General features: G+C 43.3%; 1 long non-coding RNA gene across 1 annotated transcript; it reads right to left on the bottom strand.

The window, feature by feature from the left end:
* Positions 1–7,299: 7,299 nt before the first annotated feature.
* Positions 7,300–14,504, bottom strand: LOC121853641. Its single transcript, XR_006086374.1, has 3 exons — positions 14,383–14,504; positions 11,929–11,984; positions 7,300–7,410 (listed from the first exon to the last, which is right to left on the bottom strand). It is a non-coding gene; the product is annotated as an uncharacterized LOC121853641 (long non-coding RNA).
* Positions 14,505–15,779: the final 1,275 nt, after the last annotated feature.

Consider the following 15,779-nt stretch of genomic DNA (forward strand, 5'->3'; position numbering starts at 1 on the left):
CACACCATAAATCTCTTCGTGGGAGTAAGCTCACGTGGGGGGAGGTGTGGTGTGGGGAGAATGAAGCTCACGTGGGGGAGGTGTGGTGTGTGGAGAGAGGGTAAGCTCACGTGGGGGGAGGTGCTTGTGTGTGGGGGGAGGGGGAGTAAGCTCATGTGGGGGGGTGTAGTGTGGGGAGGTGTCACGTGGGGAGGTGTGGTGTGGGGTAAGCTCACGTGGGGGAGGTGTGGTGTGGGGGAGTAAGCTCACGTGGGGGAGGGTGTGAGTGTGGGGGGAGTGGCTCACGTGGGGGGAGGTGTAGTGTGTGGGGGGTGTGGTGTGTGGGGGAGGGTAAGCTCACGTGGGGGGGAGGTGTGGTGTGTGGGGAGGGTAAACTCACGTGGGGGAAGGTGTAGTGTGTGTGGGGAGGGTAAACTCCGTGGGGGGGAGGTGTAGTGTGGGGAGTAAACTCCCGTGGGGGAGGTGTGAGTGTGTGGGGAGGTAAACTCACGTGGGGGAGTCAAACAGTGTGTGGGGGAGGAGTGAGCTCACGTGGGGGAGGTGTGGTGTGGGGAGGGTGAAAGCTCACGTGGGGGGGAGGTGTAGTGTGGGGTGTGAAGCTCACGTGGGGGGGGAGGTGTGGTGTGGGGGTAAAAGCTCACGTGGGGAGGAGTGTAGTGTGGGGGTAAACTCACGTGGGGGGAGGTGTGTAGTGTGTGTGGGGGAGGTGTGAGAGTGTGTGGGGAGGGTAGCTCCACGTGGGGGGAAGGTGTAGTGTGGGGGGAGGTAAACTCACGTGGGGGAGGTGTAGTGTGTGGGGAGAGAGATGCCAAGCTCACGTGGGGGGGGAGGGGTACTGGTGTGTGGGGGGAGGGGTAAACTCACGTGGGGGGAGGTTGTAGTGTTATTGGAGGGGAGAGGGTAAACTCACGTGGGGGGAGAGGTATAGTGTGGGGGTAAACTTGGTAAACCTCACACAAAGGCCTGGACAGTCAGCCATCACCACACTTCCGGGTTCACACCTCCTCTGGCTGGTGCGATCGAGCGGCTACAGTTTTTTTTTTCCACAGGCCGAACAGGAACATTTTCTATCATGACAGGCAGTGTATATCTGTCTATTTATACTATTTCACACGATAACACAAAGTTCCCAGCATATTATTATCTCTAACTTTATTTTGTTTAGATAAATACTAAGCTACTGGGCTATTATCATCTATTTTTTTTTCTCTAGGATGAACAAGAATACACCAAGTTAAGAACACCAAAGGTAAATATTGTTTTTTTTTTCGTAGGATGGACAAACAGTTTCAAGGAAGCAACAATGAAAACAGATATAAATAAATTAGATTAAATGATCAATTATGAAGATTTAACACCCATAGCTTATTACACCTGACTGTAGGGGGGGTTAGGTTAGTTCAATGTTATGTACTGGTGTGTGGTAAGGACTAGCGCGCACACACACACACACACACACACACACACACACACACACACACACACTAATCACCCCACCACACACAATCATCAACATCCTCGTGTTTTTGTGGCGTCAATTAAAATACAAAGTTATACCGTAGTTTACCCTCTCATTTCCTCACTACGTTTTCTTTGTCTCTTCATTATTTTATCATCAGATTATTCTTATCATTCCTCTTGATAATTTCGCTGATAATCATCTACAAAAAAAAATATATAACTGACTTTATCACATAACTTATAAATTTTATTTTATTAGTTTCTGCAAAGTTTAGAAATTATTACTTTTTACTTTTTGGTGAATTAACTATGTAATACTTTTTTATTTCGATATAATAAAATAATTCACTAAATATATAACGAATTTCATAATATATTCGTTATAGAAAAAGTTACATTAAATATTGACGATTACGTTATACTCAAACCATTACGAACACGGTATACGGGACGGCCAATCTTCACCCTAAAACTCCACTACACCAAGGTCGTCAATACCGTGTTACGTTTGTTGGATAAGGCTGGATAATTGATGGGGTATTGATATCCGGCCGTGTAAACATCCTCGTGTGTAACCAACCTAACGATTATCCATAGTGTGGGTTCGTTTATCCGAATATCCGGGTAAATTTGGGTATGGTTACTTAAGACATTATCCAGTATACGGTTAACTAGATATTTTCGGTAAACTGGAAATGCAGATAATCCAAAGTGTGTTATCCGAGGTTAGATTTATTGAATATCTAGTCACACCTTATACCTGATACTCACACCTTATACCTGATACTCACACCTTATACCTGATACTCACACCTTATACCTGATACTCACACCTTATACCTGATACTCACACCTTATGCCTGATACTCACACCTTATACCTGATACTCACACCTTATACCTGATACTCACACCTTATACCTAATACTCACACCTTATACCTAATACTCACACCTTATACCTGATACTCACACCTTATACCTGATACTCACACCTTATACCTGATACTCACACCTTATATTTGACACTCATACCTTCTCATCCTTGGAACTGATACTCATTCTTTAACTTACATTGAATTTTCCTCATACTACAGTTTTATAACCAAATACTTATAACCTTATACTTAAATTTTCCCCTTATACTTCGTACCTAATATTCATAAAGTATTCTAATGCCTCATACTTATAATAGAAACTTATACTTAAAACCAAACTACTTATACTGAAAATTATCTCCATTACAATTCACATTTTTACAATTTCTTGATTTTAATTTTTCATTTTTTCTTCAATTTCAATTTTCTTTTCGAGATAATCAATTTCCCCTTCTTTTCAAGTCGATCATTCCATCAATCACAAGATGGTCTCCGTTCCATCAATTCTTTAAAGATATCTATTTCCATTCTTGTAAAGTTTATCTTCAATTTCTGCTTCCTAGGAGATCAAGTTGACCTTTCTATCTCTTCAACTCTTATTTCTGCTTCCTAGGAGATCAAGTTGACCTTTCTATTTCTTCAACTCTTATTTCTGCTTCCTAGGAGATCAAGTTGACCTTTCTATCTCTTCAAACTCTTATTTCTGCTTCCTAGGAGATCAAGTTGACCTTTCTATCTCTTCAACTCTTATTTCTGCTTCCTAGGAGATCAAGTTAACCTTTCTATCTCTTCAACTCTTATTTCTGCTTCCTAGGAGATCAAGTTAACCTTTCTATCTCTTCAAACTCTTATTTCTGCTTCCTAGGAGATCAAGTTGACCTTTCTATCTCTTCAACTCTTATTTCTGCTTCCTAGGAGATCAAGTTGACCTTTCTATTTCTTCAACTCTTATTTCTGCTTCCTAGGAGATCAAGTTGACCTTTCTATCTCTTCAACTCTTATTTCTGCTTCCTAGGAGATCAACTCAACCCTTCAACTCCTATTCTAAAGGTGGTAATCAGAGAACACAGTGAAGCAGCCCCCCCGAGAGAGGCCAGGTACGGCAAGACCTCACCTGGGGATTATGCAAAATAGGGCAGGTTTTATATGCAAATTACACGTGTTTTGCCTTTTCGTGCTAACTGAGTGTGGTTAACCTAGAACACAAGGAGAGGAAGGTGAGCTGGTGGGCTTTGGGGAGAGGGGTGGAGAGGGGTGGAGAGGGAGGGAGGAAGAGGCAGGGAGAGGGGGAGAAGGAGGGAGAGGGAAAGAAGGAAGCACGAATAAAATGAAGGAAGGAAGGGCAAGGATAACGAAAGGAGAGAGAGAGAGAGAGAGAGAGAGAGAGAGAGAGAGAGAGAGAGAGAGAGAGAGAGAGAGTTTAAACAAAGAACAAAAAAATAAGAAAATATGAAGGAAATAGGGAATAAGAAAAAATAAATAAATAATAACTTTTCTCAACTCTCACCCGCACTAAAGCCATTAAAAATAATTAGCTATACATTAAGGTTAATTTACATACGTCGAAAAACACGAAAACAAAAAAATAAAATCTAAACCTATTAATTAGTGAAGTATTTAGCTATTTAATAAGATATTTAGCTATTTAGTGAGTTTTTTTTGTATTTAGTAAGATAATTAGCTATTTAGTAACATAACATAATCATAATCGCTGCCAGGAAAACTTCAGGTAACAAGACTAATTAATTATACACCCAGGTACAGTACACCTACTTCAGGTGAAAAATACACCACTATAATTCCCTCCCGAGATTAGTGGGAATTAATCTACTCTTGCTGTTGTAGGTAATAGTACTTGTTTTAATATAGCATCTAAGTTGGTATTTATTGTGAATTTGTTGATAATTAGTTATGTATTTTTAGTGTTAATATTCGTATTTTTTTAAGGATTTGTTGAGATAATCAGTTACGTATTTTAGTGTTAATTTGGGGGATTTTAAGAATTTGTTGAGAATTAGTTATGTATTTTAGTGTTAATATTAGTATTTTTATTTGGGATTTGTTGAGTTAGTTAGTTATGGATTATGTTATTGATAATGTGACTTTGAGGTTCTATTAGGAGTTGTTCCACGTTGTGTACTTAACTCATCACCACATACTGTGTCTGTCTGTCTGTTTAGAGAGAGAGAGAGAGAGAGAGAGAGAGAGAGAGAGAGAGAGAGAGAGAGAGAGAGAGAGACTAATTATAAACCTACCTTTAATCCATCTAGTAAAGTAAAAAAATTAATTAAAAAGATAAAGTCAAAATTATAAACAAAAATATAAATATAAACAATAAAAAAGTATAAACGATGAAAAAAACAAAACAATATAGATGACAAACCAAAGTGAAAAACAAAAGTGAAACGCAGAATAGTTTATAACAGGATCATAAGTACTAAAAATATTCTGAACCCATAGTAACACGTATATAAAAAAACAAAAGAAATACGCCCCCAAAACATTGATATAGACGCGAAAGGTAGAGATGATGTGTGTGTGTGGGTGTGTGTGTGTGTGTGTACGAGCCACTAGAGGTGTCACCATTTGTACCAATACACACACACACACACACCAGAGACACACACGTACACAGACACGAACCACATACACACACACACTCGTACACACCGCTCAAGGATACTTTGCTCTCCCATCTCTTTCCGTCTTCCTGGACAGTGAGTGGGAGGGAAAGAGGGGTGGGTGGGAGAGGGAAGGGAGAGGGGTGGGAGGGGAGGGTTGGAGGGGGAGGAAAGAAGGGTGGAAAAAGTAAGAAGAGAGAACAAAGCGGGAAGAGGGAAAAATAGAAAGGGGAAGAAAAACAAAGGAGTGGTAAGGGATGAGTTGAGGTAAAGAAGGAAGGAAGGAAGGAAGGAAGGAAGGAAGGAAGGAAGGAAGGAAGGAAGGAAGGAAGGAAGGAAGGAAGGAGGAGGAGGAGGTGAGGTAAAGGAGGAGCAGGTGAGGTAAGGCGCGGGTAGGTGAGCGTGTGTAAGAGGAGAAGAGATGTACTGCTGTAAACATTGGGTGTGACAGGTAAGGTCCAGCACCCTGCCATCTCCCTCCCGCCTTGATCCAGAGCTTGGGGATGGGTCAGGTCAGGTCAGATCATGTCAGGTCAGGTTAGGTCAGGTCAGGTCAGGTCAGGTCAGGTTAGGTTAGCTTAAGTTAGATTAGGATAGGTTAAGTTAAATTAGACTTAGAATACCTTAGTTAATCTTCAAAAAAATAAAAAAATGGTGAGTCTAATCTTCAGGTACCCTCAAAAAAGTCAAATTAAAACAAAGTACAGAAAAGAAACCTAACCTAACCTAACCTAACCTAACCTAACCTAACCCAACCTAACCTAACCCAACCCAACCTAACCCAACCTAATCCCAATCCTAACCCAACCCAACCTAACCCAAATCCCACCTAACCCAACCTAACTCTAACCCAACTCGTGTGCCCGAGATGAGAGAGAAATCTTTGGGTTGATAAGAAAGTATCTAATAAAGAAAAGTGGAGGAGTAGTAAGGAAAAAAGAGGAATTAAATATTTCCACTGATGACTTAATGCCCCTTCTCTAATAAGTTGATTCTGTTCTAAGGAGATAAGAGGAGGAGGAGGAGGAGGGGGGTGGAGAGAGGGGTAGAGGGGGGGAGGAGGAGGGGTGGAGAGGAGGGGGGTAGAGGAGGGGGGCAGGAGGAGGAGGGGGGTGGGAGAGGAGGAGGTGGGAGGAGGGGGTAGAGGAGGGGGGGTAGAGAGGGGGTAGGAGAGGGGGTAGAGGAGGAGGGGGGGGTAGAGGAGGAGGGGGGAGGAGGGTGGGGGTGGGAGAGGGAGGAGGGGGGGTGGGAGAGGAGGAGGGGGTGGGAGAGAGGGTGGGAGAGGGAGGAGGGGTGAGGAGAGGGAGGGGGGGAGAGGAGGGGAGGGTAGAGGAGGAGGGGGAAGTAGGGGAGGTAAGGGAGGAGGGGAGATATAAAAGGTGGAAGGAAAGATAAAAAATGATAAATGGCGGAGACGAAAACGAATAGAGAGAGAGAGAGAGAGAGAGAGAGAGAGAGAGAGAGGGTGGTAGTGGCAGCTATTTCTGTGGAGTGGTGGTGTGTGTGTGTGTGTGTGTGTGTGTGTGTGTGTGTGCGTGTGGTGTAGCCTTGTCTTGGCCCGAGTGTCTGGTCCACAGTATCGAAGTCTCTCGTTTAATTAACACACACTTTGTATATGAAAACAAGGTATGTATGTATGTATGTATGTATGTATGTATGTATGTATGTATGCGTGTGTGTGTGTGTATGTATGTATGTATGTATGTATGTATGTATGTATGTATGTATGCGTGTGTGTGTGTGTGTATGTATGTATGTGTGTAAGTATTTTAGCAATCTCTCCTTCAGACTGAGTACCTGTAATTTCAATCAACAACAACAACAACAACAACAACAACAACGAGCTACGGAGAAGGGAAGAGGAGGAGAGGAAGAAGAGGAAAGAGAAGAAGAGGAAAGAGAAGAGGAAAGAGGAGAAGAAGAGGAAAGAGGAAGAAGAAGAAAGAGAATAAGAAGTGGAAAGAATAAGAAGAGGAAAGAGAAGAAGAAGAGGAAAGAGAAGAAGAAGAGGAAAGAGAAGAAGAAGAGGAAAGAGAAGAAGAAGAGGAAAGAGAAGAAGAAGAGGAAAGAGTAGAAGAAGAGGAAAGAGTAGAAGAAGAGGAAAGAGAAGAAGAAGAGGAAAGAGAAGAAGAAGAGGAAAGAGTAGAAGAAGAGGAAAGAGAAGAAGAAGAGGAAAGAGAAGAAGAAGAGGAAAGAGAAGATGATGAAGAGAGAGAAGAATTACCCTGACGTGACCTCACCTCCTGACCCCAACACCGACCAGGTAAACTTAACATAGTTCACAATGCCAAGACTAAAATGGAACAATCGTGGTGGAACAAAACAGTACACTGAGGTAGTTTACGGGGCTGAACAACAGTGTACATTAACAGAACTTTACTTGGAAGAAGAACAACAGTGTGTACATTACCAGAACACTAGGATGTAGAACAAGCTGCACTGATCACCGTACCTGGAACAAGAGACAGATGAGTTAGTGTACAGGTGTATAAATTAATGTTTGTTGACGCTAAGCTAGGTTAGGTTAAATCTCTCTCTCTCTCTCTCTCTCTCTCTCTCGACCACCTACATAGAGGCTCCTGGCAACCCCTACCTGGCTGGGCGGGGTGTTTGATGCAGTTAATTAGGCTAGGGTGATCGCCCGGGCTTCGATTCCCTCCTGGAGCGAACAATTCTCCCGCTGGTCCACAAAGTATTGCTGCCACGCTTTTGGCTTTTAAGGTCAGAGGTCATCATGGTGTGTGTGTGTGTGTGTGGCGCGCGCGTGTGACACAGGTGAGTGCGGGGGAACATATAAAAACAACTTGGCAGGCAGGAGGTCAGCACCTGCAAAACACACACACACACACACACACACACACACACACACACACACACACACACACGGTGTATGTAAGTTAATAATCATCTCCACACTGTTGGGTCTACTGTATATTTTTTATGTTTACAATTCAAAAAATCTAATAGAAATATGACGCACAGACTGAACTTAGCCACTAAATAAATATCATCCTCATCAGGTCCAAATCTTCCCCCATGTTTCCCCGGGGCGACAACGGTTCACCCCTCTTATGATCTCTGTGTTTGAGAGCCGAGATCCTTGGAAGGTGTGACGCGCATCAGCACAGCGCCGCACCACTCTAGTTCATATGAAAAATCGATGCACATCACCAACCTCATAGCGGCGATCAACACAACCACAGAGTAACTAGTCAAGAGATTTGTTTAAGAAGTTCGGTAGAGCGTCAAAAATAGGAATGGTGTTCAAATATTTACACGAGGAAGGGAGAGAAGGAGGGTGTGTCCGTATTCTCACTGGGCGGGAGGGTAGGAGGGGCAGCACACGTCCAGGATATTTGAGGTGGGAGTCAAGGATGCATGATGAAGGGAGGTGGAACAACCATTGCAGTAAGAGGGGGGTTAACTCGGCAAGGGAGGGGGTCAGAGGGGGTTACTTATGTTGAGAGGTAGATGTTAGGGGGTACCTTAGCTAGGGGGAAAGGGAGAGGGGAGAGGAAGAAGGGGAAGTATGTGAGGGAGTCATGATAACAGGAAGTAAAGGGGAGGAGAGGAGGAGAGAAAGGTGGGGAGGGGAGGAGAGAAAAATGGGGAGGGGAGCTGTCTTAACTGGCCAAGCCGAAGGGGTAGAAACTGTCTAAGCTCTTATGACCTGTACGGACAGTGGTATGGCAGAGAGAAAGGCTGTCTCACCTGTCTCACCTGTCTCACCTGTCTACCTGTCTCACCTGTCTTACCTGTCTCCACCTGTCTTCCTACCTGTCTAATTTCATGTTTACCTCGACTGTCACATAGAGAGATGAAGGCTATTTAAACTATCTCACTCGTCTAAGGGCGGAGGCAATAGTGTGTTTATGAATGGTTAGACATGTATAAATAAGAATCACCTGAAAATTAACCACCCTAACCTAACCTAACCTAACAAACCAAACCTAACCTACAAACCAACAAACCAAACCAAACCAAACTAACCAACCAAACCAAACCAAACCAACTAACCAAACCTAACCTAACCAAACCAAACCTAACCTCCCCTGGGTAGCATTATAGGGTGTCTAATCATCCGGTGACCTTGATTCGATTGTTCTCAGGTCAATGGTAGAGACGAGGCCAAAGGTGACAAGTGGTACAGGTTGGCGACACTGCTAGACGTGGGGTGTTTATAAGAGTCACTGGTACTGCTGTTGGGTTTCGTTTTCTATGATGGCCTAGAGTAGTGTTAGCGTGTGTCTGTTAGTCTGGCGATTTAGTAAACCTGTCTATTTACTTATTTATTTAGTTTATAAGGTTCTGTCTGTCTGTCTGTCTGTCTGTATCTCTTTCCTTTTATCCTTTCTCCCCCTTTCCTTTCCCGTCTTTTTTCTCTCCTTAGTTCCGTAATACTCTCTCTCTCTCTCTCTCTCTCTCTCTCAGTGCCAAGGTGGATCCCATGCCACCTTCAAAACAAGTAGCTGTCTTAAAGGAGCAACACAGTGCCTAACATCATGTTGTTGTTGGGTCGACCTTCACACTCGCTTATATACGATATTGGTTCTTAGCAGCCAGGTGACGTGGCACTGTCTAGCTCAGTGTTATATAAATGGTGGCAGTACTAGTGCCAGCAGGAACCACGGGGGTTGTTTCTAGCCTAGTGCGAGGTCTGATCTGACACTCTAAAGGTCTGATCTGACACTCTAAAGGTCTGATCTGACACTCTAAAGGTCTGATCTGACACTCTAAAGGTCTGATCTACACAGTGAAGGTCTGATCTGACACTCTAAAGGTCTGATCTGACACAGTGAAGGTCTGATCTGACACAGTGAAGGTCTGATCTGACACTCTGAAGGTCTGATCTGACACTCTAAAGGTCTGATCTGACAATCGAAGACCTGAACTAACACACTGGCTGACATCAAGTACCCAAGAATCGAACCAATGACCCTCTTAGAACAGGAGACGAGTACTGTATCCACTTGACCACCGCACCACTGAATAATACGAGTGTATAATTATGAATAAACATACATAATGCGGTAATTACCAAAAGCGTATTAGAAGGTTATACGTCAATTCCTCGTGCGTCAATTAGCATAAGGGTGATAATCCAAACCTAATTATCTCCTTCAGTAGAAAGGAAGTTAGAACAGAAGTATCGGTGTTAACTCTTACGAAGCCTTAACGATGATGGCTTGTGTGGCCTCGAGTTTATAAAAGTTTACCACTGAGAGAGAAAGAGAGTGGTGTGTGTGTGTAACAACAAGAACAATAACAACAACAGCATGTAGGTTACAGAAACCCACTACTCTCTCTCTCTCTCACGCACACAATCGTCACTTGTTGAACAAAACGTCCCAGACACAAGTAAAGTCTTCTGAACTTTCGCCAGCTGTGAGACCCAAGTGTCAAGTTCCACCTCGACACTGATAACGCCTCACTCTCACCATCTCGCTTCCTTTTCTCTCGCTTCTTTTTTTTCTTTATTTTGTCTCCTTTCACATTCTACACCCCAACCCCCCAACCACCTTCCTTCACCAACAAGTCACATAACTCAACAAACTATCTCACATCTCCAGGCACCACAACACCCCCCAACCTCCACAAAGGGACTCTGGTGAAGACTCGAACTAAATCAACGAAAATATTCCCTCATTTTCTTCTGCTTCCCCAAGACTTTCCTCCACCCCCCTCATCTGCAGCCCCCCTCATCAAGACTCCTCCTGTTCCTCTTGACAAATGTCACCTTCTCCACTCTACCAAACAGCAGCTATCAATAACCTTTACCATTTATCAAGATCCTGCACACTTGCCAGCCATGGAGCCCAACCCTTCTGGCCCCCAAACCAGGGAGAAGGGCCCTTCTGGCCCACCAACCAGGGAGAAGGGCCCTTCTGGCCCACAAACCAGGTTACAGGGCCCCTGCTGGCCATCAGGGGCTGGTCTCCCTGAAACCCCAGAGATCAGACCCGACAGAGGAGTGTGGAGGCCGGAGGTGAGCTCTGTAAATAGCCTCGTTCCATCATCCTGGTCACTGCCACACCGCCTGCCTGCCTCTCCTCCTACTGCCGCCCCACTGCCTCTCTCCTACTGCTTCTCCTATGTTTTCTCTCGTTCCCTTTCGTCTTTATTTCTAGCCACTTCCCTCTTCATCTTCCACATAAATGTCTTCTCTTTCTACACAATTCTCCTTTTTGCTACACTCTTATTCCTTCATTTTCTTGCTTTCATCACAATTTTCCTCCTTCCTTCAAATCCACATCATTATTCCTCCTTGTTTTCTTCCCAAACTTCCCTCTCTCATCACTCTCCTCCCTCCCCCAGTGATCAGTGGAGGGGCAGTTAACTACAATATACACCTCGTTAAGTTTTATGCCATTAGTCCTCGTCAGACCTTGTTAGCCTCCCATATATCTACCTCACCCTTACGCTAATCAATTACATCTTCACTATAACACCATCCTATATTATATCATACCTAACCTTACAAACCTCTCCAACCAATCCTAACCTAACCCAATTCCATCCTTACTTACCTAACCTAACCAACTAACCTAACCTATATCACTATTATATAAGGTGACCGTAAAGTCTCTGTGAACCTGAGATCTAGAACGATGTTGTTATTTAGTTCTTTCTTTGTTCTTCATAAATATGGCCACAGTAGATGGTAAAATTGGATGTTATATCTAATGTTCACTATAAGGAGAACAGGATGTTGAACAAGGTATATAACAGTGGTTTTGGTTAGGTTAGTTAGGTCAGGTAAGGGTCAGATCAAGTCAGGTAAGGCAAGGTCAGGTCAGGTCAGGTCAGGTCAGGTCAGGTTTTAGGAAGATGAACCTTACGACGATCCCTTATTCCGATTCTATGGTCGACACTTCGATTGAGGGGTAATTAGTAAAACATTAATTAAACGAAAAAAAAAACAATCACAGTAAAACAAGTGACAAACACACAAACACGACGTCATACTTACAGCTGTGACGACGAACCAACTTGTTTATTTTTTTGTCGTTGTTAATGTTTATAATCCTGTCATAGAAGATACAGTTCTTTATATTTCAACCCCAAGATCATATATATATATATCACACTAGTAACTTATCACCATTGATTGTATTTTCTGGCACAAGGTCGGTTCTCTGTCTCTTTTTGTTTAATCGTTTATCTCTATATCTCTCTCTCTCTCTATTTCTCCCTCTCTCACTTTTATGAAATTCACATCGTTTCACTCACTCTTTGTTGACTCGTTTCTTTCTCCCTATCTCACTCTTTGTTTACTCCTCTCTCTCTCTCTCTCTCTCTCTCTCTCTCTCTCTCTCTCTCAACAAGGAGTAGGTGTCCAAGTAAACTTCACATCGGGTGTCGAGTGAGTACAAACACGCCAAAGGAAACACTTCAGTGGAAACATTCAAAACAAGAAGGTCCACATCAAGGCTTTAGAACACAGGAAATTAAGTGATACCGTTCTGCCATACATTAAACTAACAATTCACACGAAACGATGAAGTTGTCTCCAAACACAGAGTACTCTCTCACTGAGCCAACAACGACGGCAGGGATGGCACGGGAAGTTTTGTGACAGCCAGCTTAGACGAGACCTTGGCCCAACAGACACAAGAGGGCACTGCTGACGCCTGTTACCATTTCCAACTCACACGACAGACCTTGGGGCGTTTTCTCAACTGTTCACATTATAACTATCTCGAAACTCCTCACTACTAACAAAAAACAAATACTTTTTCTCCTTTTTCATATTATTACAAAAAAAAAACGGAATATACTCGTTTGAGAGAGTGAGATAATATAATTCTTGTTATTATTACGCAAAGACACTTCATGCAAGGTTTCCACGTCCGGGGGTCAAGCATCGTTCGTGGAAGCAGATCCGGATTTAACCCTCAAAAACCACTCAGTTCCTAGTCTTAACTACATAGGCCGATTAAGTCCAGATTTGAGTCACAACTCTCACTAAAATCCTGTAAAGACCGACAAAGGACAACATTATTCCGAAAAATCCGGCTTCAACTAACAAAAATATCAATAAATAAAGATCTAATTTCAGATGCCACCACCAGAGCCAACGGAGGAGATTCGAACCCTATAAAGTATCAGTCAATAAACGTCCAGATTTAACATTTACCGCCCAACAAAGGATCCGATTCTAACATCACCGATAAACAAACTGAATTCCATAAACATCGACCAATAAATACATTGATTTGACCATTTCTAGATAATAAATGACAGAGAGTGGCCATATAAAGGTTTGGATTAGACTCAAGTGACAAATGAACATCAAACCTCTAACTTATGAAGGTCAATAAAGGTTTGGATTCTCGTCTATAATGAATGAATATGTTCGTATACCGGATTCAAAAGCTTCGAGAGGCTGGCGGCCATTACATCGTCAGGGAGAGAGAGAGAGAGAGAGAGAGAGAGAGAGAGAGAGAGAGAGAGAGAGAGAGAGAGAGAGACATCAGAACAACACGTGGACGTATGATTAAAAATATATATATATATATATAAATTTTTAAATATCATAAATGTCCAAAACACCATTTTCTACTGTACGACTCATCGGTATATTGTCATGTAATTTTTATCGAGCACACACACACACACACACACACACACACACACACACACACACACACACACTCTCTCACTCACTCACCGTACCGAACTAAACTCGCCATGTACAGCTACAATCAAATATCCCTCTACACTTCACAATATCCTCCAACATCTTAGGGAAATATTACCCTCAATAAACCACAGGTAAATAGATTAATTATAAGGTTAAAGACCACTAAGACCTTTTGTTTTAACTCCTCGATAACCTGTTAAGACTAAGACTTTTCCAATACGCGCTTCAGGGTCTTTAGTTATTGAAGCGTAGAGTAAGACTTTGCATCCACTACACACACACACACACACACACACACACACACTACACTACACTACACTACACTACACTACACTACACTACACTACACTACACTACACTACAAGGCAACTTTACACACTAGTTCAAGTTGGTCTCCCCCCAAAAAATATAAACAGATACTTTCAATTTGGTTTAATTTTCCTTCAAACTTTTTCTTATTTTTTCTTTAATAATTTCTATCTGTTATTGAAGTAAACACCTGGGAAAGTATTATTATTTTTGTTATATGGGGTAAATACTTTTCTTCACTCTGTCACTTGTAGAATTATTTCCATATTTCCTTATTATTATTTTTTATATAATTTTATCACGCAATTTATTACACCGTCGATGTATTTTTTTTTCACTTCTGCAATTAAGAGAGAGAGAGATAGAGAGAGAGAGAGAGAGAGAGGAGAGAGAGAGAGGGAGAGGGAGAGAGAGAGGGAGAGGGAGAGAAAGAGAGGGAGACCTTATCAAAACACAACACTTCAGCAATACCTCACTGAAACACCGCGATGGAGAGAAAGAGAGAGAAAGAGTAAGAGAAAAAGAGAGAAATAAAGAAAAAAGAGAGAGAGCGAGAGAGAGAGAGAGAGAGGCCAGTATCGCCACCCTCACCGAACTTGTCTCTACTGCAGAAATAATCAACTAGTGGGTCTACTGAGCCCTCGTTTATTGTGTTAGTAAGACGGGATTGGCTGAGGTGAACACTAGAGCCCACTCGCTACTCCTAGACGATGTTGGGAGAGGGCCAAGAGAGAGAGAGAGGGAGAGAGAGCTGAGAGAGAGGTGGAACTGGTCACTCTCATCCGCTCTCATCGGGTCCACACACACACACACACACACACACACACACACACACACACACACACACACACACACACACACACACACACGTCTACAGAACCGGGTACATCCAGGTTAAGTGTTGAGTGGGTTTATTTTCTACGGGGTATCGGTACACATCTGAGTGAGTGAGCGTGTGTGTGTGTGTGTGAGTGTGTGTGTGTGTGTGTGTGTACGACAAATACGCACAAAACGGTCATAAAGACACCTACACATTGACAGACACTACACACACAAAGACAATAACACACACCAATATAACAATGAAACAACACACAAAAATTTACACTCACACCCACATACCAACCATCCCCACCCACACCTCCACTCCACCCCCACCCCACACCCACCCTTTTGAGCCTTCCTCCTTTCTCCTCTCTCCCTCTCTCCTTCCATTTAACATCTTTTCATCTCCTTTCCAGGATTTTCTCCTATTTTCATTCATTTTCTTCTATATCCTGGATTCGCTAATCCTTCCATCCGTTTCTTCTTCCTCCCTTTACATATTTTGATTTCTTCTTTCTCCTCCTCTTCCTCCATCCTCCTCCTTCTTATTCATCTTTCATCAGTTATCGTGTTTGATTTTTGCTCGGGTTTTAATGTAATGATTATATAGAATGTGTCCCTCCGCCACGTATTCGAGTTTGTGGTCACTCTTAACGAATTGTCCTCATACGGCGTTGGAGGGGGGAAGGGGAAGGGGAGGGGAGGGGAAGGGGGAGGGAAGGGGAGGGGGGAGGGAGGGGGGAGGGGAAGGGGGAGGGGAAGGAGGGGAGGGGGAAGGAGGGGGTAGAGGAGGAGGGAAGGAGGGAGAGGGAGGGGTAGAGGAGGGAGGGGAAGGAGGGGGAAGGGGAGGGAGAGGGAGGTAGAGGAGAGGAGGGGAGAAGGGAGGTAGTTAAGGACGCCCAGGTGGTAGTTAGAAGTTGGCGTAACAACTGAAGATTAACCCCACTAGTTTATTTCTCACCTGAAGATTAAGCACCCCTAATGCAAACCAAACCTAACCTAACCTGCTAACCTAACCTCACCTCACCTCACCCTCACCTCAC

Source organism: Homarus americanus, unplaced genomic scaffold, assembly GCF_018991925.1.
Source record: "Homarus americanus isolate GMGI-L3 unplaced genomic scaffold, GMGI_Hamer_2.0 scaffold4896, whole genome shotgun sequence".
In the NCBI taxonomy this organism is placed as follows: Eukaryota; Metazoa; Arthropoda; class Malacostraca; order Decapoda; family Nephropidae; genus Homarus; species Homarus americanus.